This window comes from Dipodomys spectabilis, unplaced genomic scaffold (genome assembly GCF_019054845.1).
Source record: "Dipodomys spectabilis isolate Male_0828 unplaced genomic scaffold, ASM1905484v1 ptg000105l, whole genome shotgun sequence".
Taxonomy (NCBI): domain Eukaryota; kingdom Metazoa; phylum Chordata; class Mammalia; order Rodentia; family Heteromyidae; genus Dipodomys; species Dipodomys spectabilis.
The window spans coordinates 2,708,016-2,733,846 of NW_024870782.1; positions in this window are offsets into that span (position 1 = coordinate 2,708,016).

A 25,831-nucleotide genomic window follows, 5' to 3' on the forward strand; every position below is an offset into this window, starting at 1 on the left:
CTACCTTAAAATAAATATACCCTCCAACCTTGTCAGAGCTTTCATCTCATTGAAGCAGAAAAGAATAAACCATAATCATTTTTTGGAACAAGTGTAACATTGTACATGCATTTCACTTAGTTTAAGAAACAAAATATTCAAGTCATCTTAACCGTACCACTAATAACAAAATGTCTTCTGAGATTTTCAGTCTCTTAAGAGATGAAAACTTTTAATTATACATCTATTTTTTTCTGCCTAAAATCCTATCCCTTAGTAAGATCTTTTGTGTAACCTTGTGTTCCTAATTAGAAGACAGGAACAAAGGAAATAATGAAAATAGCCAAGGAAATATTTGAAAACAATTATCAAACAATTGTAGACACTCCTGTAATCACCAGTTTCAAAGAGAATATATGTAAAAGTATCACATTTTTGTTATCATTTAAAGAGCAATAATTACACTTTAATTAGCAGTGAAGAAGGGAACAGAAAACTGAAGACAGATTGACTTTGAACAATCGAAAATAAGCAAAATGGATTTATCTTGTTTTTCTATGTAGTTGCCGAAATAATAGAGAACAACACCCAAAGGCAAGAAAACACCTAAGCCAAAGCAATAAACATTTGTCTATAAAATAATGGTTAGGGTGAACAATAAGAAATATAAAAATCCTTTATTAAAATTTTACATATCTAGACTAGGACTTCTCGTGTTGAAGAAGAAGAAAGGTATGAAATATTTCAAGATTGTTTGACTATTCCCCAAGATTATTCTTCTTTATCAGCTATAGCAATGCAAGTAGCCTTGGTTACTCTTAGTATCATGCTTGGTTATATTTAGAATCATTATTTGTTGCTGTGTTATAAGCTGCAAACACTTAGTATTAATAAAGAGTCATTTCCTAAAAGAGGAATGTTGCTGTGTAAACAAACCTAAAGTATCAAAGACTTAGCATAGTGGAAACTATTTTCTAGTTATATCACAATCTGTAGGTATAGATTTTGTTTCACATTGTTCCAGGGGACCCATTTTTGTTAACTTCTTTTTCACCATTAAGTGATCCTATAACATGCTATAGCATCCTGGGATTGCTGTATCTTTCCTGGATTCTCTAATTTCTGTTGGAAAGTTAGGAAAGATAGAAAATTGACTTACTGTTTCTGTTTTACCTTATTTTTATTACCTTACAAACTGTAAATCAAAGTGACATAAATGATCTTTATAATTTAGAAGACAGATTTCATTTCTATATTCTTACCCTAGCCTTCTACATAACTTTGGTAATTAATGATCCCCAAATGTGAAAATGCAGATAGGGAACTTCTTATTTAAATATTATTTAGAATTTCAAGACTTCATTAATGCAAGACCCGTAGTAGTATATAGATCATACATGTGTACAAAGCTGGTGGCAAGTTTGTCTTATTCTCGGAAACTAGGACATGTGGTATCCTTGTAGTCACATCAGAAAAAGGCTGTAGTTGAGTTAGTTTACTAAACCAAATCTGCTGTAAAATATTTCTACAAGTTAATTGTCTTGAATAATTCATATTTTCATTTTACAGTTCTGAAGGACAGAAATCTAAAAGAAGTCTCACTAGATTAAAATTGAGCCACCTACAGAGCTAAAATATTTTTCAGATGATTCCAGTGGAAAAGGCCTTTACTTCCTGTTCCGCTTTCCAGAAACTTCAGAATCTGGATTGTTGTCTTTTCCTTTATCTTCTAATGTAGCATCTTTACATCTAACTGATGGTTCTTACCTAATGATGTCCCTCTCTAACTACAGCTGGGACTTTTGAGTATACTTTTCCCATCTGATAATTATTCAAATTTGTATTCCTTAGGTAATGAAAGCTGATTATTTTACAAACTTTATAAAATGTAAATCTACATTTGATGGATTAGATATTTCGGGACTATAGATATTTTGGGAAGGTATTTTACTGCCTACCACAATGAGTGTGTAAGCATTCTTTCTACTATAACCTGTTATCCTTTCATGAATTTTGAACAACATATTTCTTCAATGAACTATAATTAGAAAAAAATAGTTCCTGAAAGCATTTACTCCTGATTAAAACATTGTCATGTACTAGAAATCTTAAATGTCAGAGAGCATCTCCTGAAGCAGTTTTGGCATTATCACTTTTTGTATATTCTGCTTACAATCTTCTCTTTTCAAGAGCATTTGATTGTTATTATTTTGGAATTATGGTTAATAATTATTTGACTGCTATTTTTAAAGAATGCACCACCAATCCTCGTATTCTTCTTCTAACTTTTTTTATGTCTAATCTATTTCTGAAAGAAACACAGCTATTTGAATTACATGAACTGCTTATTGAAGTGTGGAGAGAAAAAGAAGAAAAAAGATGTCCCTGTGTGTATGTCATGTTGAAAATGTACCTAAAAGTTATTTATCTTAACATCATATATTTTTTCATTTTGTTTAGATTCAAATAAAATTTAGCCTCTCAACATACACAATGTTAATGCAGTCATTTCATGCCTCCCAAAAGCAAACAACAAATTACTACATATTTTAAATTTTTTAATTTTTAAAATTATTATTTATTTTGAAACACTATATTTTTAAAAAATTAGCAAAAGCCAATGGTATTAAACATTTAGAGTTGTGTTCATACTCTATTGTTGAAGCAGAAAGGGAAAACATCATGTTTTTCTTCTTCCTTGAGTCACTCTTATTTACTTCATCTATTTCTGAAAGAATAAAATTCTGGCTTTGAAGCCTTTTGCTTAATATCCACAATGTCTCATTCTTCCTTTATTAATAGGAGAATTTGGAGAAAGGATGAGAATTCTCACTAGAAAAAGGAGAAGAGGAAAAGAGAAGTGAGAAATCTAGATATTTTGTTCTTCCTCATCTCAATCACAAGGTCTGGATAATGATTGTGGATATTAGATACAGTGCTCTAGAGTGATTAAACACAACTATAAAAAAAAGTTTACCCCTCAAGTGATCACATAGAGAATGCTTATTTATTAAAAATATGTAATAGCATCAAACAGGAAGTGTTATCTATTTGTTTAGTACTTGTTTAGTATTTCTTAAATTCTGATGTACTGTAGTCAACTATCATAAAGGTATACAAGAATAGTAAGAAACTAATATCTTAATATCATATTCTAATATTATCTTAACTCTTGCTGTGTTTGAGTTTTGCCTTAATTTCACATGCTATATTCTTCCAGTATATAAGTTGAAAGAAGATTCCCTCTGGAAATATGCTATTTTTATAGCTAAGGGAAAAGAAGTTAGCTCTTAGACACAGACAATGAGATAGAAATCTTCCTCTAGAAATAACCTTTCAACACTTCTGGTTCATTTTTGTAAGCTGAAGTAAGTCACCTGACCCATCTTGACATTGCAGAGTAGAGGTAAATCTCACCTACAGGAAGCTGAAGCAGGACAGACTAATATGCCAAGATATGCAACATGAAACGAAGAGGAAAAAGAAGATAACTATAATACAGTCATACATGCCATCACCTGTCTCTGCAGGAAGGAAGCTATTATGTACCTTTGTTTCTAAAACTACTGAGATCTTCAAATCATATCTTAGGCTTGTATATTACTGGAATTCGAGAACCTCTTGATGCTGAGACAGCATAAAATCTCAAAGAAAGCTGGAGTAATCATTTCAATACTGCATTTTGTTATGCTAGGACATGAAACCATTTTATAGACAATACTTTATAGTAGTAACTTTTTTTCCAGAACTGGATTTTGTTAATATATATGACTATCCACCAGAATAAATGTCTTCATTTATCTGCATCTTGTGCAGACAGCATAGTCAAGTAGATGTGGGAGGTCATCAGTAGCACTTTTTAAAAATGCAAAACATGTGGACTGGGAGCCAATATAAGTATTTTTCCAACATCACCTTCCACATCCTCTTTTTTCCTTCCTAGGAAACACACCCAATCAATAAAAAAACTTAGATTTTTGGCTCTTGAACTTGAAAGTGGAAGCAGAATGTTATGGATGTCGGAGAAGACTGTTAATGATTTTTTTTACATAATAATGTAAAATATTATGTAATAATGTAAAATAATAATGTCACATGCAATAGTCCTATGAGTCCTGAAGGTCTTAACACTGTACTTCTCTAGTGATGTGATAGGAATGTCAGCCTTACTGGTCTTAGTATTGCTTTCCACTTCCTTTTCTACCACTTAGCTAAATTATAATACATAGTAATGTAATGAAAAAATAATCTCATCTTAAGAAAGTCATTTAGGGCTCTGGTAATGTGGCTTCATGGTACAGTGATTGCTTATCATGCATGAAACCCTGGGTTCAATTGCTCAGAAAAAGAAGTGGTGCTATGCCTCAAATGGTAGAGTGCTAGCCTCAAGCAAAAAAAAAAAAAAAAAGAAAAATCTCAGGAAGAGTTTCCTGGCCCTGAGTTCAAGCCCCAGGACTGGCAAAAAAATCATTTAGCTAGTAAATGTCAAATAAAGAACCTATACTTGGAATATAAATTTGCCCCTTCCAACTATGACCTAACAATAGTTCTTAATTCATGTACTTTACCAATATTAGAAGACAGTGTTGAGAAAAATAAACAAAACGTTTTGGTAGGTAGGTCACAGAAATTAATGTCAAGAATGTCCTTAGATATCAGGTAAGGATTAATCTAAGTCTAAGTGAGATTTGGAAATCTTTTTGGTCAGTTTTGGCATCAAAAAGGCACCAGCTAATTAATAGTTGTGATAGAAATGAAGGAATAAATCCAGATGGAAGAAATAAATGATAATAATAACTAAATTATATCAGAAACTGTTCTAGGGAACCATATTTGGTTACTAAAGAACTAGTTATCAAGTAGGCTTATTCCTCATTGCCTTTGGTATTCTAAATCACTTAGGCTAGTTGTTCTTTCATATCTGGTCTTCTTTGCTTTCTAAAAATCTCAGTCTTTCACTATTTCTCTACTAATAATTATTTATACTAAGTCCCCCGATACAGACCTCAGAGGATGCTAAAATAAGAGTCCAAAAGCTCATGAGTCAATGTAACAACATGGAAAAGGATGACATATTTATTGCTACCTCAAATTTTCTGAAATGCTGCAATGTCATCATTTGAGTCAAATTTTCATTGTTTGTCTACAGTGTCATTAAGTGCACATAAATGCAAATATGAGCTTGGTGCTGGTGGCTCACGCCTGTCATCCTAGCTACTCAGGAGGTTGAGACCAGAGGACTGTGGTGCAAAGCTAGCCTGGTCAGGAAAGTACATGAGACACTGATCTTCAATTAGCTACCAGAAACCCGGAAGTGGTGCTGTAACTAAAGTGGCAGAGCACCCAACTTGATCTGAAGAGCTGAGGGACAGTGCCCAGGATCAGAGTTCAATCCCCACGACCAACAAAAATGTGAAATATACTTTAAGTTTCCCCAAAAGGAACTACGAATTCAATAGTAATCTTCTCAAGCAGAAAAAATTTTTCCAATATGACTCAGTGCACCTACTTTTGCTGAGTTAATACTTAAGTTATGGCTTCTTTGCTGCACATATTCTCTTTTTTAAAAATTGTCAAATATTACCTTTATAATAAACTTCATCTAATATTTCTTGGTTCAAAAGAGAATTTCATACAGTTGATGTCACTTAGGTTTCTTACTATCTCAGTTCAAAGTCAACCCAGGCAGGAGAATCTGTCAAATTCTTATCTCTAATTAAACACCAAAAAATCCAGAAGTGGACTTTTGGCTCAAGCAGTAGTGTACTAGCATTGGGGGCAGGTGGGCAGGAAAGACAATTGTTCAGGGACAGGGTCCAGGCTCTGAGTTCAAGCCCCAGAATCAGCACAAACTAAAGAAACAAACAAGCAAACAAAAGAAACCCACATATTTCTTTGGGCCCATCCTTGAAGCACTGCTTTGAAAAGAGGCTCCTTTTGCTGATCATACTCACTGGATCCTGCTTTTTGGAATCCATACTGATATGGAGAACTCAGGACCAGAATAAAGGAATGGATATGTGACTTTTGCATCAAGACAATCATCTCAGGAGTTAAATATCCATGCAAAAGACATTTTAAGTCCTCCATGTCTTTGTGTCTTTGTAGTAGTACATTGTAAAACAATGTTATTTCCTTTTTTTTTCTATGCTTGCCTTCAAATGGCATATTGTTTCCTTTTGTAATACTCTCAACTAGAAGTTTACAGAAAAGTTTTATGACTAAAGTGCACACTCGAAAAAGTTAGGGACAGACTTTCCTTCAAGCCTTGGATTATTTTCTTGTACAGTAAAAACGAGAGCACAAATTAACTTGAACTTTGTCATTTCTCTATGTTCAATTTCTCTCCTGGATTGTTTCTACTTCCTGTAAAGGTTCTTTCCGCTTACTTCCAGTAACAATCTACGGTATTACTCCAGGCAAAATGAATGATTTCTGGCTTCATTGAAATAACACAAAGACATCTTTGGACACAAGGTAACACGTGTTTCAGAGACAACTTAGTAATGAGAAAATATGGAATTTACATGGCTTATAAAACATTATCCATGTACATATGGCCGGATAAAACAATGCGAACTGAAATGAATCCCCAAATACGGACACAACTTGTTTTTTGCCTTCTTAGTATTGTTTCTAATGCACCTATCATTTTTTATGTGATTTTTTCTGTTTCTCTTCTATTTTCTTCCTCCATGGTAGAACCCATTTCCACTGTATTTGAGGTCAGTGAGTTGCAACGTGCATATACATTTTTCTTTTTTTTATTTTATTTTATTTTATTTTATTTGAGAACATACCGTACAGAGGGGTTACAATTACATGGGCAGGATAATGCATACATTTCTTACCAAGCATTGCAGCATCCTCCTTTGTTTACCCTTCACCTCCCTTCCCAGCCTCCCTCCTCCCCCCCACTCAATTCTTCCTCCCATTCCCCCCCCCACACCAACACTGTAAAGCTCGTTTTTGACATGACATTTTGGACTTCTCATGGTTGCAACAGGTCCACCTGAAACCTTAAACGACTTGTTTGTCCCCATCTCCTCCACAAGTTATACTGACATCAAATATAGTGAAAGCGGGGGTTACACTGTGGGGGAGGGACATACAAAGCAACAAAGAAATAATCTTATAAATGCGTTAGAAACACATGCATGAAAGAAAAAAAACATTAAAATACATATTTAAGGGATCATTTTCCTAACATCACATTATCTGACCTTTTCCGCTTGACTCATACATATACTAGATATTGCATATAAGGGAAACCATGGGACCTATGTTTCTTTGGGCCTGGCTTACTTCACTTAATATAATTTTTTCCAAGCCTTTCCATTTCCTAACAAATGGGGAAATGTCATTCTTTCTGATGGAGGCATAGAATTCCATTTTGTATATATACCACATTTTCTTGATCCATTCATCTACTGAGGGGCATCTGGGTTGGTTCCATATCTTAGCTATGGTAAATAATGCTGCAATAAACATAGTTGTGCTGGTAGCTTTAGTGTGCTCTTGTTTGTAAACATTTGGGTAAATGCCCAAAAGTGGGATTGCTGTGTCATAGGGGAGTTCTATGTGTAGTCTTTTGAGGAACCTCATACTGCTTTCCAAAGTGGTTGAACAAGTTTACATTCCCACCAACACTGAAGTAAGGTTCCTTTCTGTCCACATCCCCTCCAGCATCTGTTGTTGTTAGAGTTCTTGATTTTTGCCATTCTAACTGGAGTGAGGTGATATCTCAATATTGTTTTGATTTGCATTTCTTTTATGGCTAGGGATGTTGAACATTTCTTCATGTGTCTATTGGCCATCCTTCTTTCTTCTTCAAAGAAGTTTCTCTTTAAGTCTTTCGCCCACTTATTTATTGGGCAGTTGTTTCTTTTTGGATTTGTTGTTGGGTGGTTTAATTTTTTGAGTTCCAAGTATATTTTAGATATGAGACCTTTGTCCGTTGTATGGCTAGTAAAGATCTCCCAATCCGTGGGCTTTCTATTGATCTTGCTAGCTATGTCATTTGCCCTGCAGAAGCTCTGCAACTTTATGCAATCCCATTTGTCCAACCTTTCTTTGATTTGTTGTGTTTCCGGGTCTCTATTCAAAAAATTTTGGCCTGAGCCAAGGAGACCTAGGGTTTCTCCTATTCCATCCTGTAATGTTTTCAGAGTGTCTGCTTTGAGTTCAAGGTCTTTGATCCATTTGGAGTTGATTCTGGTGCAGGGTGATATATAAGGTTCTAGCTTTAGTTTTCTACATGTAGTTAACCAATTTTGCCAGCACCATTTACTGAAGAGGCTGTCTTTCTTCCATTGTATTGTTTTAGCTCCCTTATCGAAGATTAGATGGCTATAGGTCTGTAGGTTCATTTCTGGGTTTTCAATTCTATTACATTGGTCCTGAGGTCTGTTCTTATGCCAATACCAAGCTGTTTTGATTACTATGGCTTTATAGTAGAGTTTGAAATTTGGTATTGATATTCCTCCAGCAGTGTTCTTTCCGTTGAGGAGCGTTTTGGCTATTCGGGGTCTTTTATTGTTCCATATGAATTTTTGGATTGTCTCTTCTATTTCCTTGAAGAATGAGGTTGGAATTTTGATAGGTATTGCGTTGAATTTGTAGATAGCCTTGGGAAGTATTGCCATTTTCACGATGTTAATCATTCCAATCCAGGAGCATGGGAGGTTTGCCATTTTTTAAGTTCTGTGTTGATTTCCTTTTTCAAGATTTTAAAGTTTTCATCATAGAGGTCCTTCACTTCTTTAGTTAAGTTAATTCCTAGGTATTTTATTTTTTGTGGGGCTATTACAAATGGAATTGCTTTCCTATTTCAGCCACAATTTTCTCATTGTTGGCATACAGAAAAGCCATTGATTTTGGGGGGTTAATTTTATACCCTGCTACTTTGACAAAGTTTTGTATCAGCTTGAGTAATTTGGGAGTAGAGTCTATGGGATTCTTTAAATACAAGATCATGTCATCTGCAAAGAGGGAGAATTTTATTTCTTCTTTCCCTATTTGGATGCCCTTTATGTCTGCATCTTGTCTTATTGCTGTAGCTAGGCATTCTAATACTAGATTGAAGTGAAGTGGAGAGAGGGGGCATCCTTGTCTTGTTCCTGAGTTAAGAGGAAATGGCTTTAGTTTTTCACCATTGAGTATAATGCTGGCTATAGGTTTGTCATATACAGCCTTTATTGTATTGAGGAATGTTCCATGGATTCCTAATTTTTCCAAAACCTTCATCATAAAGGGGTGTTGGATCTTGTCGAATGCTTTTTCTCCCTCTTATTCTTGCTCCTGTTGATGTGATGAATAATATTAACTGATTTGCGTATATTGAACCTGCTTTGCATCCCTGCAATGAATCCTGTTTGATCGTGGTGTATGATTTTTTGGATGAATTGTTGAAGTCGATTGGCCAAAATTTTGTTGAGAAATTTTGCATCAATATTCATCAAAGAAATGGGTCTATAGTTCTCCTTCTTTGATGAGTCCCTGCCTGGTTTTGGGATGAGGGTTATGATGGCTTCATAGAATGTGTTCGGTAGTGAGCTTTCACTTTCAATTTCATTGAAGAGTTGGAGGAGAATTGGTGTGAGCTCTGCTTTGAAGGACTTGTAAAATTCCGCTGTAAAACCATCTGGTCCTGGACTTTTCTTAGCTGGGGGGTCTCTTATTGCTGTTTCTATTTCAATGCTTGATATGGGCCTGTTAAGATAGTTTAACTCATCTTGGTTTAGTTTTGGCATGTCAATATTGGCTAGGAAGAGGTCCATTTCTGTCAAGTTCTCAAACTTATTAGCATAAAGTTTTGAGAAGTATTCCCTTATAATGTTCTGAATCTTGCTTGTTTCCGTGGTGATGTTTCCATTCTCATCTCTGAGTTTATTAATTTGGGTGTGTTCTCTTCTTTTTCTGATAAGATTTGCTAACGGTCCGTCAATTTTGTTAAGTTTTTCGAAGAACCAACTCTTTGTTTTGTTGATTCTTTCTATAGTTTTTTTGGATTCTAATTCATTTAATTCTGATTTAATTTTAATTATTTCTTTCCATCTACTGGATTGGGGTTTATCTTGCTGTTCTTTTTCAAGGAGGTTTAGGTGTGTCATTAAATTGTTAGTTTCAGATCTCTCCAATTTGTTGATGTAGGAGCTCAGAGCTATACACTTGCCTCTGAGTACTGCCTTTGCTGTGTCCCAGAGGAGCTGGTAATTTGTGTGTTCATTTTCGTTGAATAGCATGAACATTTGAATTTCCTTTCTAATCTCTTCCATGACCCACTCATGATTCAGCAGTGTGTTGTTCAGCCTCCATGTGATACCGGACTTTCTTTGGTGGCTTTTGGTGTTGAGTTCTAATTTTATTCCCTTGTGGTCAGAGAGAATGCAAGGTATAACTTCAATGTTTCTGAATTTAGACAAGTTTGCTTTGTGGCCTAAAATGTGGTCTATTTTAGAAAACGTTCCACGTGCTGCTGAGAAAAACGTGTATTCTGATGCTGCTGGGTGAAATCTTCGATAGATGTCTGTTAAGTCTAGTTGATCTATGCAGCTGTTTAGATCTGGGGTTTCTCTGTTGAGTTTTTGCCGAGTTGATCTATCTAGTGGGGAGAGTGGTGTGTTAAAATCCCCAACAATTAATGTCTTTGGATCTTTGTGGGATTTGAGGGAAAGTAGTGTTTCTTTGATAAATTTGGGTGCTCCATTGTTTGGCGAATAGATATTTGCAATTGTAATATCCTCCTGAAGGAGAGATCCTTTAATTAGTATGTAGCGACCTTCTTTATCTCTTCTCACGAATTTTAATTTGAAGTCTATTTTATCTGATATTAGGATTGCAACTCCCTCCTGTTTATGGGGGCCGTTTGCTTGGTAGATTTTGTTCCAGCCTTTAACATTGAAAATGTGTTTGTTTCTATGGGCAAGATGTGACTCCTGCAGGCAGCAGATAGAAGGGCCTTGTTTTTTAATCCAACTAGACAGTCTATGTCGCTTAATTGGAGAGTTCAGTCTGTTAACATTAAGAGATAAGACTGAGAGGTATTTGGGAGTTCCTGCCATGTTATCCACCTTCTTGGGGGCTCTGAAAACTGGGTTCTTCCTATGGTTCTTGGATTCTCAGTTTGGGTGCAGTTTCTTGGCCTTTATTGCGGTCTTGTTGGTTTTCTATGTGTAGGACATCTTTAAGAATGTTTTGTAGGGCTGGTTTGGTGGAGATGTATTGTTTCAATTTTTCTTTGCTATGGAAGGTTTTTATTTTGCCTTCAGTTATGAAGGAGAGTTTAGCTGGGTACAGTATTCTTGGTTGATAGTTGTTTGTTTTTAGGGCATGGCATACATCATTCCAGGCTCTTGTTATTTGATTGTCTCTGCTGAGAAATCTGAGGTTTTTCTAATTGGTTTCTCATTATCGGTGATTAATCTTTTCACCTTCACAGCTTTAAGCATCTTTTCCTTGGTCTGAGTTGATCCTGTGTGGATTATAATGTGACTGTGGGATGTCCTATTCTGATTTGGTCTATTTGGAGTTCTAAAAGCTTCTTGTGTCTGAATAGGCCTATCTTTTTGCATGTTTGGGAAGTTCTCTGCTAGGAACTTGTTAAACAAATTTCCTAGACCATTAACCATTTTCTAATTTTAAAAATTATCACTTGATTCTAGTCTTACTCAGGACATATTTTCTATTGTTTTCTAACTTTTCTACATATTCTGAGACTTGCTTCATATGTGTATTTGTGTGTGCACATATAAGTGTCTCTATATATATGTGTATGATTGTATGTATGTATGCAAAAGCGTCAAGATCTTATTCAGCAAACTTGCTCATGCCTGGTATTCCAATACTTGATCCATGCTTCCAATCCAGATTTGGCTGGTTAATTATAGTTTCTCAAAGACTGTTCTGCCCAGGCAGGATGCAAACTGAACTTCCCAGACTCCTTTACATTCTTAGGTTTTATTTGTCCAATAGAATCAACTATTAAACTACAAACATTTTTGTGAGTGTAAAGTCTAAACTGTAAGCCAGATTTTTAAATCAAGAATTCATATAAAGATAGATGAACATAAACATTACATATGCTGATTGTACACTGTTAGAAATGTGATACTATGCTGGGTGGTGGTGAGATCTGAGGATTAGGGTTCAAAGCCAGCCCAGGTAGGAAAGTCCCGGAGACACTTTTCTCCAATTTCCTGCAAGAAAACTGGAAGCAGCACTGTGGCTCAAGTGGTAGAGTGCTAGCCTTGAGCTGAATAGCAGAGGGACAGTGCCCAGGCCCAGAGTTCAAGTTCTAAGACCACCACCAACAAACAATATATAAGTAAAGGAAAGAAAAAAATGTGATCTTATCTACCAGTTCATAGCTAGTATAATCCCTGCTATCTCAAGATGGACTTTTTTTCCAATTAAGTCTATACTCTTATATCTGACTTGCATTGAAAACAGAATTATTCTTCCATTCTACTTTCTACAAAGTTGTGTCATTAGCAAGCACGATTTAGAAAGGGAGTGGCCTCATACTTCCTGTTCCACGTAGGAGTAATGCTTTCTCTATATCACTCTCATAAATCTGGACTTGGCTTTATTGTTTCAAAGTGGTCTTATTCGTAGAGTCTTCTATAGTGTATTGAACCCTTATACTTAAACACAGAATTTCTCTTTCTCTTATTATTGCTATAGTTAACATGAGTTACCAAATTCATGTACACTTGGGAAATAATGCGCATCACATACACTCACAAAAAAAAAATCTGAGAAACATCTTCCCTTTTAAAATTCACCTTAATTTACAGAGAATTTACAATGTTTGAACTCAATATACTCATGGATAATGTATTTATAAGCAATATAAATTTCATATTTTCTCTTTACTAAGTTGTCTCTGAAACTCGTGTTACTTCAGGTCCAAAGATGTCCTTGTGTTATTTCGGTGAAGCCAGAAATCATTCACTATATCTCAAGCAGCACCATAGATTGTTCCTGGAAGTAACTGTTACTGGATGTGGAAACTGATCCCAGGAGAAGAATGGAACATAGAGGATTGACAAAGTTCAAGTTAACTTGTGCTTTCCTTTTTACTGTAAAAGAAGAGAATCCGAAGGCTTGAAGAAAACTCTGTCCTTGACTTTTTCTAGTGTGTTTTTACTCATATATAATTTTTCTGGAAACTTCTTGTTGAGAGAATTACAAAAAGAAATAATGTGCCATTTGATGGCCAGCATAGAATAAAAGGAAATAACGTTGTTTTAAATATGTTCTACTGCTGGGGCTGGAAAGGTGGCTCAGTAGTAGAGAAATTGCCTTGCATGCCTGACGCCCTAGGTTCGATTCCTCAGCACCACATAAGCAAAAATAAGCCAGAAGTGGTGCTGTGGCTCAAGTGGTAGAGTGCTAGCCTTGAGTTGAAGACCTGAGGAAAAGCACCGAGGCCGAGTTCAGGCCCACGACTGGACGCCCCACCCAAAATTCTACTGCAAAGAAACAAAGACATGGAGGTTTTAAAGTGTTTTATGGATGGATATTTCACTCCTGACATGATTCTTTTATTGCAGGAGTCAGTTATCAATTCCTTTAGTTTGGTCCTGAGTTCTCCAGAGCAATAAGGATTCCAAAAGAGCATCCAGTGCGTATGATCAGCAAAAGGAGCCACTTCTCAGACCAGTACTCCTTTAAGGAGGGTCCCAATGAAATATCTGTTTTTTTGTTTGCTTTTTTTTTTAGTTTATGTTGGTTCTGGGGCTTGAACCCAGAGGCTGGACCCTGTCCCTGAACAGTTTTTGTTCCTGCCCACCAGCCCCCCAAAATTAGTACTCTACTGCTTGAACCAAAACTCCACTTCTCGATTTTTTGCTGTGTAATTACAGATAGGAGTTTGACAGACTCTCCTGCCTGGGTTGGCTTTGAACTAAGATAGTAAGAAAGCCAAGTGACATCAACTGTACAGTCTTCTCTTTTCAAATGAGAAATATTAGATGAAGTTTATTGTAAAGCTAATATTTGACCATTATTTCTTTCTTTTATGTGAGCATACCGTACAGAGGAGTTACAATTACATGGGCAAGATAACAAGTACATTTCTTATCAAGCAATGTTGCCTCCTCTTTGTTTCCCCTTCCCATCCCTTCCCATATACCCCCCCCCATCTGATTCCCCCCCCCCACCAAAGTTGTAAAATTCGTTTTTTGACATAACGACTTGTACATCTCATTGTTGCAATGGGTCCACGTGTATCCCTAGTTAAAGGATTTGGTTTTAGGGAATATGTCCAGCAAAGAATCCATAACATAATTCAGCAAAAGTAGGTGCACTGAATAATTTTGGAATTTTTTTTTGGTTGGGAAGATTATTGATCTTGTCATTCCTTTTGGGGAAACTTAAAGTCATATTTCACCACTTTTGTTCTTATGGGGCTTGAACTCTGATCCTGGGTGATTAGCTATAGCACCACCTCCTGGTTTCTAGTGGTTAATTGAAGGTTAGGGTCTCATGGACTTTCCTGACAAGGCTGGCTTTGAACCACAATCCTCTGGTCACAACCTCCTTAGTAGCTAGGATTACAGGTGTAGACCACCAGCACCTGGCTCATTTTTGCATTTATGTGCACTGAATGACACTGTGTAGTCAAACAATGGTAATTTTAACCAGATGATTACATTGCAGCATTTCAGAAAAATTGAAGTAGCAATAAATAATTCCTCCTTTTCCATTTTGTTACATTAATGACTGATGAGCTTTGGGACCCTTACATTAGCATCCTCTGCCATCTGTATAGGTCTATTTAGTATCAGGAAATGTTCATAGAGAAATATAGAAAGAATGAGATTTTTAGAAAACAAAAGAGATAAGGTATGAAAGAATAGCATAGAAGGAGATACATTTATCACACAGACACTAAGAGCTAGCCTAAGAGATTTAGAATGCTAAAAGCAATGAGGAAAAGCCTAGTTGACAACAAGTTCTACAATAACTAAAAATGGTTCTCTAGAACAGTTTCTGGTATACCTTAATTACTATCATTTAGTCCTTCTATCTGGAGTTATTCCTTATTTTCTTTCACAACTATTAATTAGCCTCTGCCATTTTGGTTCCATAACTCACCAAAAAGATTTCAAATCACACTTAGCCTACCCTTCTCTTTGTGATTAGCAGTGATGACACAAATCCTGGAATCATTGAATTTCCAGAATTAAACTTTACCTGACATCTAAGCACATTCCTGGCATTAATTGCTGTGACTTAATGAACAAAACTTTTTTCAACACTGTATCCTAACATAAGTAAAGTACATAAATTAGAGACTGTTGTCAGGTGTCAGTATGGAAGAAGCAAATATATATTGTAAGTATGGGTTCTTTATTTTGCATTTACTAACTAAATGTTTTATTTGTTTGTTTTGTTTTTGTTCTTTTTTCCAGTCGAAGGGCTTAAACTCAGGGGTAGGGAATTTTCCTGAGGTTTTTTCCTAGCTCAAGGCTAGCACTCTACCACTTGAGTCACAGAACCACTTCCAGTGTTTTTTTTTTTTTTAATGTGTTACTAAGGAATGAACAGGGTTTCATGGCTGCTAGACAATCACCGTACCATGAGGCCAAATTCCCAGAGCCCTAGATAACTTTCTTAAGATGGCATTACATTTTCATTCCGTAACTATATATCATTATTTTGGCCAGGTGCTAGAAAATGATGTAGAAAGCAATACAATACAGTAAGTCTAGTAAGGCTGGATGGACAATGAATAACTGTCACGGTCTAGCCAGGGAACAGAAGGGCTTATCTCATGAATCTGTTTCAACAAGCTAGCGAGACAGCTACTAACCCACAGCCCACTTCCAGAATGAGAGGGCCACCTTGGGTTCCAACAACATGGGGATGCTGGGGCCCCTCTTCCAGCACCCATTCAACCAGGTCTTGGGAAAGTGAGAGAAAAAAGTCAGAATTGCATTTAAGTCTGGTGCCGGTAACTCAGAATTCTAATCCTAACTACACGGGAGGCTGAGATATGAATATCATGGTTCATAACCAGCCCAGGCAGGAACTTCTGTGAGACTCTTATCTCCAAAGAACCACCAGAAAATCAGAAGTAGTGCTGTGGGCTCAAGTGGTAGAGCACTAGCCTTTTGCTGAGGCTCTCGGGAACAGCACCCAGGCCTAGAGTTCCAGCCCCACGATTGAAAAGAAGTGAACTTCCTAACACAAGAACTGGACTGAATAGCACCCATTGTCCTAGGGAGCATGGTAGCAAAGTCAGGCAGAGCTTCCTGTGAAGTTGAAGTCATAAGTAGGTCACCTTGCTTCTCTGTGCCTTGGTTTTGCCAGCTGCAAAACTCAACACAGTGAAGGATCCTCTTCCTCCTGGGGATAGGGTAATGATGAAAGAGAGCCATGTTTTGTTTGATAATCCCACATCTGTTGCACCATTAATAACAGGGCCCACCTGAGCTCTTTCCGGGTATCTTCCTGTAATTTGCTCACAGAATTGCCAAGAACCTTCTCTGTAGGCCACTCTCTCTGTGCCTAGCCATGCTTCAGTGATCCCTCTGTATAAATCCCTTTTTTCCTCACAACTGTACTGTGAGGAGAATGAGGTTCAATGGTTGCGACCCTACCCAGAGCTTCACCTGTGGTCAAGAATCATCTGCTGTGATTTTTCTGCCTGCCATAACTGACTTAAGAAACCATTCAAGCCACAGGAAAATCAAAAACCACAAGCAGACCAGAGACTCCAACAAGAGACAGGTTAGACACAGGGAGAGACAGGATCTTCCCATCCCCCTGCCAAAAAAAATCAAAGAACTCTTTTTTTGTACCTTTATAAAAAAAATTTTCAAAAAGTTTTTTTCAATTTTTAATTTTTAACATTTATTTTTTTTGTTTTCTATTAACTTTTTTTCTTCCTATTATAATTTTTATTTTAGAGGTATATGTGTGTGTACTTTTTTTTTAATTTTTTGTTTAGCTCTACTGACCATTTGATCCTTTTTTCTTTCCTTCTCATTCTTTTCACTTTTTCTTCTTTTTCATTTTTCTTTGCGTGACATAATTGCTGTTCTGCTCATCCTCAGATATGCCAATAGTTGATTATTAGACCTTGGCCGCTTTGTGTACACGCTTAATCCAGAAATTTATTATTCTATTTAAAACCTATTAGACTTAAATTCCTTAATAGCAGTACTACCTCTTTATACCTATATAATATTTTAAGCATTTTTATTTTTAAGTTTTTCACATCTCCTTTTTATCCCTCCCCTTCTCTTATTCTATCCACTTTCTTCTCTGAATATTACGTTGTCAATTTGCATAATTTTTAAGTGTTGCACTTCTTAATTTTTAATTTTTGTTTTTCTATTTTTTCTTGTCTTTTTTCTTTCTCTTTCTTCTTATTTTCTGTCTCTCTACTATCATTCTGTCCAACCTATTTCCCGCTTTGAGATTAGGATTGAGTTAAGTTAACTCTCCCACAGCCTTTCCACATTCCTATATGCCTATTTTTACCCATATCTCTCCCTAACTTAATAATTTCTGTTTGCCAAATACTTCTATGCGGTTCGTAGCCCATTAATACATAGTTGTTTGATGTTGAATAGGTATACCTGTTGAACTAGATTTTTTCAGATTTTTGACTTTGCAACTACAGACTTTGCTTGATGCTTGCCTTAAAATAGTGTGCTAGCAGAAAACTGGCGTTACTTTCATCTCAAATGGGCAGATCAACCGGGAAAAACATAAGAAAAAAGGCAAGTCCGGCTATCTCAACTCCCACTCATGATAATCAGGGGACAGAAAAGATAATGAATAATCCAGAGGAGAGTTCCCAAAAAGCTCTACAAACACTACTGGTAAACATGGTAAATGAAAATATTGAAAACCTGCAAAGGACTCTGAATGAGCGTGATAGGGAGAGAAAGGAGGCAAAACAAAGGTTAATACAAGAATATCATGAGCATGAGGAAGCTACTCAACTATTGATACAAGAATTGCATGAGCAGCTTGAGAACACTCAAAGAGAAATAAAGGAATGTCATGAGAAGACTGAGATCAATCAATGAGAACTACAGGAACTGCATGAACGTGAAGAAGCTAAGCAAAGAGTAATACAGAAATTGAGACAGCTGGATTAGAATGCAGAAATATCACTAAAGGCATTCATGGAATCCATAAACAGAGAACTGAAAGAAGTCAGGGAGACCACAAAGGGAATGCTGAATGGGACTAAACAGAAGGAATGGGTATAAGCAATCAACTAAGTGATTTGAGAATAAACACTGAAAACTAAATTAAGGAATTAAAGAAGTTCATACAAGATATAAAACAATGCTCCAACGAAGAATTTGAAGCCATCAAAGCCGACCAACTAGAAGAAAAAGAAATAAAAAACAAAGTATAAAGTCTTGATAGTAGGTTACACCATGCAGAAGACCGAATTTCAGGGATTGAAGACAGCCTAGATATTATAGAGAAAGAAAATACAACCATCCAAGACAAATCCAAGAAATATGATGGATCTATTCAACACTTGGAAGACACCATCAGAAGGCCTAATCAGAGGATAATGGCTGTAGAGGAGAACCTAGAGACAGAAGTTAATGGTCTATGAAATTTGTTTAACAGGATTCTAGCAGAGAACTTCACTAACATACAAAAAGATAGGCCTATTCAATTACAAGGAGCTATTTGAACTCCAAATAGACCAGAACAGAATAGAACATCCCACTGTCACATTATAATCCACACAGGATCAATTCAGACCAAGGAAAAGATCCTTACAGCTGTCAAGGAGAAAAGATCAATCACCTATAAAGGGAAACCAATTAGAATCACCTCAGATTTCTCAGCGGAGACAATCATAGCAAAAAGAGCCTAGAATGATGTATGCCATGCCTAAAGACAAACAACTATCAACCAAGAATTCTGTACCCAGATAAACTCTCCATAACTGAAGGTCAAATAAAAACCTTCCATAGCAAAGAAAAATTGAAACAATATATCTCCACCAAACCAGCCCTACAAAACATTCTTAAAGATGTCCTACACATAGAAAACCAACAAGACCACAATAAAGGCCAAGAAATTGCACCCAAACTGAGAATCCAATAACCTCAGGAAGAACCCAGTTGCCTCATCCCCAAGTAGGTGGATAAAAGAGCAGGAAGTCCCAAATACCTCTCAGTCCTATCTCTCAACATTATCGGACTTAACTCTCCAATTAAGCGACATAGACTATCTAGTTGGGTTAAAAAGCAAGATCCTTCTATCTGTTGCCTTCAGCAGTCATATCTTGCCCATAAAAACAAACACATTTTCAATGTGAAAGGCTAGAATAAAATCTACCATGCAAACTGCCCTCGTAAACAGGCGGGAGTTGCAATCCTAATATCAGATAAAATAGATTTCAAATTAAAATTCGTGAGAAGAGGTAAAGAAGGTCGCTCCATACTAATTAAGGGATCTCTCCTTCAGGAGGATATTACAATTCTAAATATCTATTAGCCAAATAACAGAGGACCCAAATTTATCCAAGAAACACTACTTTCCCTCAAATCCCACATAGATCCAAAGACATTAATTGTTGGGGCATTTAACACACTATTTTCCCCACTAGATAGATCAACTAGTCAAAAACTCAACAGAGAAAGCACAGATCTAAACAACTGCAAATATCAACTAGATTTCACAGACATCTACCAAATATTTCAGCCATTAGCATCAGAATACATGTTCTTGTCAGCAGCACATGGAATGTTTTCTGAAATAGACCACATTATAGGTCACATAGCAAACTTGTCCAAATTAGGAAACATTGAAGTTATACCTTGCATTCTCTCAGACCACAAGGGAATAAACTTATTTCTGAACACCAAAAGCCACCAAAGAAAGTCCTGTAACTCATGGAGGAAATTCAAATGTTCATGATATTCAAAAAAAATTAACAGAGGAATTACCCACTCCTCTGGGCCACAGCAAAGCCAGTACTCAGGGGCAAGTTTACAGCTCTGATCTCCTACATCAACAAATTGGAGAGATCTGAAACCAACCATTTGATAAGACATCTGAGCCTCCTTAAAAAAGAGCAGCAAGATAATCCCCAATCCATTAGAAATAATTATAATTAAATCCGAATTAAATGAATTAGAATCCAAAAAAACTATAGAATCAACAAAACAAAGAGTTGTTACTTTGAAAAAATTAACAAAATTGACAATCTTAGCAAATCTTATCAGAAAAAGAAGAGAACACACCCAAATAAATAAACTGAGAGATGAGAATGGAAACATCACCACAGAAACATCCAAGATTCAGAACATTCCAAGGGAATACTTCTCAAAACTTTATGCTAATAAGTTTGAGAACTTGGCAGAAATGGACCTTTTCCTAGCAAATATTGACATGCCAAAACTAAACCAGGATGAGTTAAACCATCTTAACAGGCCCATATCAAGCATTGTAATAGAAACAGCAATAACACACCTCCCATCTATGAAAAGCACAGGAACAGATGGCTTTACAGCAGGATTCTATAAGGCCTTCAAAACATAGCTCACACCAATACTACTTCAACTCTTCAATGAAATTAAAAGAGAAAGTTCACTACTGAATTCATTCTATGAAGCCACAATAAGCCTCATCCCCAAACCAGACAGGGACTCACCACAGAAAGAGAACTATAGACCCATTTCTTTGATGAATATTGATGCAAAACTTCTCAACAAAATTTTGGCAAATCGACTTCAACAATTCATTCAAACAATTCATCATTTAACAGATTTCATTTCAGGGATGCAAAGCTGGTTCAATATACGTAAATCAATTAATATAATTCATCACGTCAAGGATAAGGAGCAACGATAAGAACCACATGGTTAACTTAACAGATGACAAAAAGTCAAGTGACATGATCCAACGCCTCTTTATGATGAAGGTTCTGGAAAAATTAGGAATCCATGGAACATTCCTCAATACAATAAAGGCTGTATATGATAAACCTACAGCCAGCTCTATACTCTATGGTGAAAAACTAAAGCCATTTCCTCTTAACTTAGGAACGAGACATGAATATCCAAGCTCTTTCCTTCTCTTCAATCTAGTATTAGAATGCCTAGCTGCAGCAATAAAACAAGATGCAAACCCAAAGGGGATCCAAATAGGGAAAGAAGAAGTAAAACTCTCCCTCCTTGCAGATGTCATGATCTTGTAGTTAGAGAATCCCATAGACTCCACTCCCAAATTACTCAAGGTGATTCAAAACTTTGGCAAAGTAGCAGGGTATAAAATTAACCCTTAAAAATTAATGGCTTTTCTGTATGCCAACAATGAGAAAAGTGTGGCTGTAATTAGGAAAGCAACTTCATTCGTAATAGCCTACAAAAAATAAAATACCTAGGAATTAACTTAACCAAAGAACTGAAGGACCTCTTTGATGAAAACTTTAAAAACCTGAAAAATGAAATCAAAACAGATCTTAGAAAATGGCAAAAACTCCCATCCATGTTCCTGGAATGGAAAAATCAACATCGTGAAAATGGCAATACTTCCCAAGGCTATCTACAAATTCTATGCGATATCTATCAATATTCCAACTCATTCTTCAAGGAAATAGAAAAGGCAATCCAATAATTCATAGGGAACAATAAATACCCCAAATAGCAAAAACAATCCTCAACAGAAGGAACAGTGCTGGAGGAATATCAATACCAAATTTCAAACTCTACTACAAAGCAATTGTAATCAAAATGGCTTGGTACTGGCACAAGAACAGACCTCAGGACCAATGGAACACAATTAAAACCCCAGAAATGAACCTACAGACCTATAGCCTTCTAATATTCGATAAGGGAGCTAACAAAATGCAATGGAAGGAAGACAGCTTCTTCTGTAAATGGTGCTAGCAAAATTGGTTAACTACTTGTAGAAAACTAAAGCTAGATCCTTATATATCACACTGAACCTGAATCAACTCCGAATGGATCAAAGACCTCCATGACAAAACAGACAATCTGAAAACATTACAGGATGGAATAGGAGAAATCCTAGGTCTCTTTGGCACAGGCTGAAATTTTCTTAATAGAGACGCAGAAACACAACAAATTAAAGAAATTTGGACAATTGTCATTGCATGAAATTGCAGAGCTTCTGTATGGCAAAGGACATAGCTAGCCAGATCAATAGAAAGCCCAAAGATTGGGAGTAAATCTTCATTAACCATACAACAGACAAGGGTCTCATATCTACAATATACCTGGAACTCAAAAAATTAAATCCCCCAACAACAAATCTTCAAAGAAACAACTGCCCAATAAGTAAGTGGGCTAAAAGCTTAAAGAGAAACTTCTCTAAAGAGGAAAGAAGGATGGCCAATAGACACATGAAGAAATGCTCAACCTCTCTAGCCATAAAAGAAATGCAAATCAAAACAACATTGAGATACCACCTCACCCCAGTTAGAATGGCAAAAATCAAGAACTCTAATAACAGCAGATTCTGGAGGGGATGTGGACTGAAGGGAACCTTATTGCATTGTTGGTGGGAGTGTAAACTTGTTCAACCACTTTGGAAAGTAGTATGGAGGTTTCTCAAAAGACTCCACATAGAACTCCCCTATGACCTAGCAATCCCACTCTTGGACGTTTACCTAAATGTTCACAAACAAGACCACACTAAAGCTACCAGCACAACTATGTTTATTGTAGCCTTATTTACCATAGCTAAGATATGGAACCAACCCAGATGCCCCTCAGTAGATGAATGGATCAAGAAAATGTGGTACCTATACACAATGGAATTCTATTTCTCCATCAGAAAGAATGACATTGCTCCATTTCTTAGAAAATGGAAAAACTTGGAAAAAATTGTGTTAAGTGAAGTAAGCCAGGCCCAAAGAAACATAGGTCCCATGGTTTCCCTTATTTCCAATAACTAGTATATGTCTGACTCAAGCAGAAAAGGTCAGATAAGTTGGTGTTAGGGAAATGAACCCTAAGATATGTATTCAAAAATTTTTACTTTCATTCCATCTTTTCTAGTACATTTATAAGTTTATTTCTTTGTTGCTTTTTATGTCCCTCCCCCACGATATAATCCCTGCTTTCACTGTATTTTATGTTGTTATAATTTATGGAGGGGAAGGGAAAGAAAATCATTTAAGTAGGGATTACAGGTGGACCCATTGCAACAATGAGACATACAAGTCCTATGTCGAAAATGAACTTTACAACTTTGTTAGGGGGAGGTGGAGGGTCGGGTAGGCTGATGGGGAGAGGATGGGAAGGGAAGGGGAATCAAAGGAGGAGGCTACAATGCTTGATAAGATATGTACTCACTATCTTGCCCATGTAATTTTAACCCCTCTGTACATTATTTTCACTATAAAAATATGAAGAAAAAGAATCAGCTGCTGTGGACTAAAAGTTTGCGATAATCCTTCTAAATTAATGACTGCACATGTTGTTACATGTCTACCATCCCAACTCCAGAGGACCAGGTCTGGTGAAGCATACCTGTCACAGATAGGAAGACCTCGAATAGCCGAGCAAGAGCTTATATTGAGGCTCTGTTTCAGAAATGCCCAAGACAGAAAGGTGGCTCCTCAGAGCCAGGGAGAGGACACAAGTAGGGGGTCATGGTGCCCCCAGAGGGGTGTCTGACCCGGGGTACGGGTGGTTTGGGGGCAGCCACTCACCTGTGCTGCTGGGAGAACCTGCTTTAGGCTGCTCCAGGTGGGGCGAGCAGTGATGGCAGTGGCATTGCAGACACATGGCCTCAGAGCAAAGAACCTGGGCCAGGGAGCAGGTTGGGGCTTTATGCGGCCTGGCAGGGTGCCATTGCCTGATGTTTGAAATTCCACACCTTGGGAAGGAGGGAAGGAAGCCAGGGTGCGGGCAGGCATCTCAATTTCCTTCTATATTCCAAAGTTGCCTGAAGTCTCTTCCTCACCACTCAGCCATCTCTACCTTCCTCAATTGCTGGTAGTGGTGTAAACTAACAGAAGGAATCCTGGTGCTACCAGGCAGCATGGAATGTGGGCGTGGCCACCATTCTTGTATCTCATTGGTCAGAAAGAACTATGAAAGAATGAGGGTGTGGCCAGAATCCTGTGATGCAAGCAGCATGGGCAGAGTCAAGAAATAGCAGCTCCACAAATAAAATTAAATTAAAAAAAAAAAAAAGAAATAGCAGCTCCCCCAGCCCTTTTCCCAGGGAACAATGTCCAATTCAGTTGGATTCAAGAGGGTGACCTCATTTAGCTGGATGGTTTCACAGATTGTTGTGTATGTCTGTTTGTTCCCAGTCCCAGACCTTGTACTCAGGATATGAGCACAGTCTGTGAGCTGCTTTTGATCAAGGCTGGCCTTCCACACTAGAGCCACAGTGATTCTGGCTTTGTTGGCACTGAAGTTGGACTTTCTTGCCTAGGGTGACTTCGACTATGATCCTCCCATCACAGCCTTGTAAGTATCAAGGAGGACTGCTGAGAGCCACTGGTGCCTGCCTAATCATTGGTCTTGTTGATGTTCTTGGACAGACTGGTGAGTTCCCTATCCTCGGGTTTAAGTGGTGGGAGCTGTAGCCCACAGTTGAATCTTGGTCCTGCCACCACCAAATGGAAGGAGATCCTAAGCAACTTATTCTTGTCCATATGATTACCAATGGAATATGATGTATGTCATGATTGAAAGAGCAGTTCTTGAATGATTCTAGGATAAAATTATACACAATTATGTTATAGGACACTGATCGATGTTAGTTAATATTTTATGAGGCATTTAAACAATCACATTAATAAAATGGAGGAATAATGAAATACCTTAGAATTACTATACTATTACATACTATAAAGGTGTCATTTTTCTGCCAAGACTGGGACTGGAACTGGTCTTGTTAACTCTGTTGCACTCTGTGGGAAGGGGAAACTGGACTCCTAGAAGTCAAGAAATTCATGTCTATTCCTTAGGCCTGAAATAGATCCCCACCACTAGAAAACATCTTATTCATGTACAATTTACATATATGATTTATATTTATATACATATGTTGACTCCATATTGCATTCAGTGCAGTTATTTTATTTTTTGTTTTATTCATGTATTGACCATTTATTTTGACTATTATGGCACATAAAACATTGATTACATTGATTACATAAGATAGAGGTCTGCATATGTATTCCACTTCATACCTGATACCCAAGACTTTCACAGAAAAGGAAAACATGTGTCACCATCAAGTTCTTACTCCACAATTCATTTTTGGGGAGTGCTGGCATCTGACCTCACGGCCTACAAGCCTACAAGGCCCAATTCATGAATGGTTGAGTATCAGCACGCCATCCTGGGGCAAATTGAGCTGACAGGCTGCTCCCAGGACCTGAGCTCAAGCCCCAGGGGTTAAAAAAATAAGAACAGATTGACATGCAGATGGAAGTATGCTAAAAATATGTGTTTTTACAGAGTATCAGAGATGTCTATACATTATTCAGTTATATAGACTACATTCCTACCAATTCCTGGGTATTAATCATGAGTCCATGTAATTAATGTTATTGTTTTCATCCTTATACTATTAATGAAATCAATCAGTGTCCTGAAATTATTGTGTTCCTGTAAGTAATAATATTCATTTTATGCTTCATAAATATTAAATAAAATCAATTAGCTTCCTGAAATGCTACTGTCTAATTTTATAGGAGCATCATTCTTGATCAACTCATTGAACCTTGACATTGATAATATTTGTTCTTCCTATGGATGGGAACCATTTTCTTAGTATCTCCTGCCATTGGTTAGTGTTAGGAGGGGGATTCGAAATCAGGGCCTATGTTGCCATGTGGGCCTATGGCTTCCCAGATAGTCTGCCA